The sequence below is a fragment of the Sesamum indicum genome, unplaced genomic scaffold (genome assembly GCF_000512975.1).
Source record: "Sesamum indicum cultivar Zhongzhi No. 13 unplaced genomic scaffold, S_indicum_v1.0 scaffold00121, whole genome shotgun sequence".
NCBI classification, from domain to species: domain Eukaryota; kingdom Viridiplantae; phylum Streptophyta; class Magnoliopsida; order Lamiales; family Pedaliaceae; genus Sesamum; species Sesamum indicum.
The window spans coordinates 16,422-22,003 of record NW_011628050.1 but is presented as its reverse complement, the minus strand read 5'-3'; the positions used below and the strand labels follow the sequence as shown (position 1 = coordinate 22,003).

Below are 5,582 nucleotides of genomic sequence, written 5' to 3'. Positions count from 1 at the left end.
AGCCATAGCTATAGTCAAAGTGGATAGATGCCTATAACAGTGATCCACTAGGAGAAGTCAGAGTATCGGATGATGGAAATACAGTGTCCGGAAACTTCCAATTCTATAAGCTGGGGAAGAGCCCTAACTAGGAGGCTTCTAGCTTACCATCTATAGTAGGCCTCGAAACCTTTCCATATTCTTCTACTCCAGGTGACATCATAAAGGGGAGCCTTAAGTAGGAGTCCCGGAAGAGGAATCAACAACGGAAGGTGAAACCGGCTGATGGCATCGAAGAAGGCAATGAAATAGGTGCAGAAAGCAGGCCATCTGAAGGAGGAGTACCAGTGGATAGAGAGGGCAATTCCAGTTCCACTGTTGGATTCTGGGCATGAAGCCTTTACAAGGGCTGAGCTATTGAAACTAGGGCAAGAAAATCACACGTAGAAAGGAGGGATCCGCCAGATTTCACTTAAAATGAAAGTAATTCCACAAACAGGTTTAGAGTAGTCAATTCAAGACTTATAGTAGGACTTTCTCTATCGGGAGATGGTTTAGCTCGAGTAGTAGGAAGGGGAGGCATCAAGTCAAAGATTTCCCTCTTCAACTCCATCCAACAAGAGGAAATTCCATAGCTGATTCCTTGCCATCTACAGTAAGAGGACTCCGACAGGTTCTTATGCCAGCCAGAAAGACATTCACAGAAGGAGGGGTAACAAATGGTTTAGCAGGAGCTGAATAAGTCTCGGAAGTTGCCGTTGTAAAGGCTTCACCGGTCAGGCATTCACCAGCTGTTCTTTCTTTAGTTGCTGTATCGGAAAGTCCTCTTAATTCAACTGGAAAAGGTTTATCAATAGCGGAAGTAACTGAAAAATAGCAGAATAATCCACTCCAGCTAAGCTATAAAGATCCCTCTCCTACCGGAGTCATAAATTCCAGATTCTTCGGCTGTTCCAGAGCCGATGTAATTGAGCTCGACTGATAAGGAGAGGAGCGAAAGAAATGGATGCTTTAGCTGTTGAGGTGAAGAAGGGAATTGAATTGAGGTAAGGCTGTATAAGAGAATGGAGTTACTGAGCTACTGAGCTAATGGCCTAGAAGTAAGTGGAGTTAAGACAGCTCATAGCAGTATCGAAATACGATAGAATCCCTTCTTTACTTACCTATAGGCGAGTGATCACGAACGAAGGATGAATAGAGGCGTAGTCTATAGCCGGCATAAGCCGTAATAGGAGTTCGAGTTTTAGTTACTCCAAGAACTACAGGGGATGCCATAGTAGAGCTAAAGCCAATAGCCATAGCAGTGAAATCTGTCTATCAGAAGGTAGAAAATGTCCTCTTGCTCTAGCAGTCAACGAATCTCCATCGGAAAGGGAGGATCTTGTTACTGGTTCAATACGAGAAAGGGAATCTACATATGAAATAGCTCCAATATCGGCACAAAGATAAGCAGGAAAGTAGCATCAGAGTGAATAGTTTATGTAGCTGGTAACTCATTCACCTCTCCAGCTTCTCCGAGCTATCTATCTCTAATTCATTTACTTTACTTAACTTACGAAACCAGTCTCCTCGATACGACTTTCATTCCCTAGACCTCGTAGGCTGAAGATTGCCTTGACTAGCTAACAGTATCAGTTTAATCTGGCATTTCATCCTTGGTAATGGTGTACACTATCAATGAACCAATAGTTGCATTTACAGCAGAAGATAGATCGGTCCTCGTAGAACGTTCAAGACTTTTAGTCTGTTGTTCCATATCTATTACTAAACCTCGTGGTATCCACGTACAAAACATACCATTACCAAGAAAATAATTAGCACATTGGTGTCGGTCTACTAAGCCAGTCAATCAAGTATGTAGTGTATAGTCCATGGTGTAGGACAGGTTTTAGTCCGAGGAGTTCAATTAAAGGATTTATCTATAGTAAGAGTGATCCATGGCCTTGAGCCATGAGTCATAGAAGAATTCCTTCATGCTTCCCATAGGGATAGGAAAGAGTAAAGTGGCCGGTCTCTTACTAATAGAAAAAATCTTGATTTCGGTAAAGTCTTCTGCTTCTTGGCCTAGCCCAGATCTTCTTGAATAAACTACTGTTTCCCCCTTGGAATGAAGCCTCTTAGGCTGTCTACCTTTGATTCAATAGTCTCACCTTGGCGGTCTACTGAGAAGGTCGTATCCATGGTAGGGAAAGGCTTCCTTCCTTGATCACGTGGTACGTACCAGGGACCTCACGTATACCTCTTCACCAAGGTCTGACTTGGGAACCAACCTGGAAAGCAATACCGAATTGTCCTTACCTTACATCACAGTTGATTAAAGGTGGTGTCAAACCTCGGTTAGCTCGTTCAAAATCCCCTTTCTAGCTATTACCTTTGCTAGAGGATTTTTCATTTATTTCTAAAGGCCTATATCTAGCTGTTTAGCACCTTTTCTGATCATTATATGGAAGATTACATATGAATCATTAAACATGACTTTTGAAGTCATAATCTCGCTACTCTGCTGGGATCTAGTCCGTGAAAGACCTCTCACTGGCTTGCCTACAGGATTTCTTAACCTAGTGTGCAGGAACTTGATGTTAAGTAAACTCCAAAGAGAACTTTCAAATTGCCTTACCTTATCAATTCAACTCTATGGTTAGCAACTGCCATCTAAAGAGCTTTTAGAACAGTATTGGTCTAACTAGCTTTAAGCTAAGCTTCTTCTGCAACTGGCTGATTGAATGGAAATAAAGAGGGAAGGACTTTTGTTTCACTTACAGACTGACCGCTAGAATGAAAAGAGGCTTGCTCAGGACAGGAAAGGAATGCCTTGAAGAAAACTCCCACTTAATGACCTGCATCGTCTATTCTCTTCGATGGGTATAAAGGCTGGTTACCCAATCCTGAACAAATTCTATTAGGGGACCATTGAAGCGTAGAGAACTTAGAAAAAAATTTCTTCTTTATAATTTATTAAAATAGAAAATATAGATGATTTGTCCAAAATGATAGTAAGTAAGTGGTAAAAAAGAAAAAGAATTAACCTTTGCCACATATTTACATCTTGATTGACAATACAACAGGGCATGTCCTTCATGGATGGAGTACAATCAAAGAAAGCCAGAACATCAAACCTATTTATTCCCTAGTGGGGATCGGTATCAATGACTCACTTATAGGCAAAAGATAAAAGAGTGGACTTGGTCTGTCATCGCTAAAGCACTTATGTTTCATCTCACTTGCGAAACACTTACTATAGCCTTGCCTTATTCCGGCTCATCTGTGAATGAATGAATCCTTTGACTTTCCTTCCGGAAAGGATTACTCATATAGGGCATACTCACACGAGGACAATCAAAAGGAATAGATAGAGGGAGGAGACCGATAAGACAGGATCCCACTGTTTGAATAACTAGGGAAAGGGAGATACCAAGAATACCAAGCAAGGATAGGTCTGAAACTATGACTGAGAAAAAGTGCCCAGCAGCCTCGGTTAATATTCTAAAATTGTTTCAGCTAAAGTTTTTCTGGTTCAAATGTGGGCTCTTTTAAGAGGGATGAAAGAGAACCTGTTCCAATACAAAAAAAGTGATGTAAAACAAATCTCTCTTTCAGAAGTTAACTACCTTCGTCTTGGCATAGTTACAAGTTCAATCCATCATTGGTTATAGAATTTTGAAATATCTTATCTTACCTTCTCGCTTACACTATTATTAAAAAGGGACACTTACTGGTTCAACATTAGAGTCTAAATCCTTTTGTTGTTTAGATTTCAAGTTCAGACTATGATGACTGGCATCCTCACTTACGCAACGAAATGGAGTAGCCACCTTGAGTTATTCTCTTCGGTATCACCTTCAAAAACAGAATAGAAGAAAGGTTAACAGAAAGTCTCACAAAGAAGAAGAGAAGATGAAGTCTAACAGCAGGTCTTGGGGATAGCAGTAGATTGATGAGTGATCCCCTCTAAATCAGGGAAGGTAGGACATTCTGAACCTTAACCTCTACTGGATGAAGCAACCATATAACTGACGATATTTATTTAGTAGCGAGATCAGTTACACTAGCCCGGGCATCATCGCTGTCTTAGCGCGAACAGTCTGTAGCCAAAATAGAGTAGAGATTCAAATGGAGGGATGTGGAAGAGAAATGAAGTCAATGACACCACACCAGACCGACCGGAAAGGGAAGAAGTAGCTACCATTTCACTTTACACCAGACCGACCGGAAAGGGAAGAAGTAGCTACCATTTCACTTTTCCGTTACATGCTTTCCCCTGTCACTAACTCTGATGTCACTGTCAACAAGAAAGAGAGAGAGAGAGACTGATGTTGCGAATCAAAGATCTCGTACTACGATAAGAGATACTCTAAAAAGGCCGTAGTATCCTGTGCTTGGCCGTAGTTTCCCGGGCTGGAGTTTGCTTGGCTTGTTCCGGAGCGTTGTTGGCTTATCGAATAGTAATTCTTTTGGTATTGTATTCCCCCTACTTTATCCGTGAGGAGGGCTAGGGCTCTAGCTGTGACGTCCGTAGAATTTTTTATGTAATTGGGAGACTAATTGGTAATTATTAGAAATCTAGATGTAATTAGTAGATAAATTATAGATTGAATTTGGAATATAATAACACTTGAACGGATTAAATTGGAGTTCGTTATAATATTTGGGGCAAATTATTAAAACTTGAACGGGTTAAATTGGAACTCGTTATAATATTTGAGAACAAATTATAGTAATTAAGAAAATTAGAAAGGATGTGATTGGTATTATAAGAAAAGTTTAATTAACTATATATAATAATAATAATACTTTATATATATAAATAGTATATATATTTATGTGTGTGTAATAAGGGAAGAGATAGAGTTTGAAATGGAGGCGGTGGGGCCTCTCTCTCCACCCAATTTTAATTTAAAACACATACACTACACACATACACATAATACACAAATTCACACACACTCATATACACACAGTAACGCACACACCCATTTCGGAAAACAGAGGTACGGAAATTGTAATTTAATTTTTGTTAATTTATGTAATTATATTATTTAATTAGTCCGTTTATTAAATGTTGATTATATTGAGCGGTGAATTATTTAATCGGAGTATTTTATGATTTTGGCTATTTAAATTAGTGTCGTATTAAATATCACAATTGCTATAAAATTGATATAGTTGGGCAATTAAATTATTTGGTTTGTTAGATTTAATTATCCTTATAGTTAATTTATACAATTCCATCGGAATGATTACCCAAATATGTAATTCTATGTATTGTTGCTTAATTAAATTGTATAGCAACGATAAATTGACAGGAAATTCATAAAAATACTTCGTAAGTTATATTTTAGAAATATTATGTTATTAAAGAGGAAAATGAGGTTTCAATGGTAATATAATTTACGAATGTTATTAAAAATGATAGTTATAAATATATAAGGGGTTTGATTAAGTGAATTCTTATGAATTATTTGGTAAATTAAATATATTGATTATACGTATTATAATTTATTATAGGACGTGACGACAAGATAGAGAGTTGAGCAGTCCCTCGTGAATCGAAGTATTTTGGGGATTTACGGTAAGTATAGCTAATTGGATTTATATATATATAT

The 5,582-nt window shown here is 38.4% G+C and overlaps 1 long non-coding RNA gene across 1 annotated transcript in view; it reads left to right on the top strand.

Moving 5' to 3' along the window:
- Positions 1-4,914: 4,914 nt before the first annotated feature.
- Positions 4,915-5,582, top strand: part of LOC105179081 — an 8,430-nt gene continuing 7,762 nt past the window's right edge. The window contains exons 1-2 of the long non-coding RNA XR_849208.1: positions 4,915-4,967; positions 5,485-5,548. This is a non-coding gene — a long non-coding RNA (uncharacterized LOC105179081). The remainder of the gene's footprint in view (positions 4,968-5,484; positions 5,549-5,582) is intronic.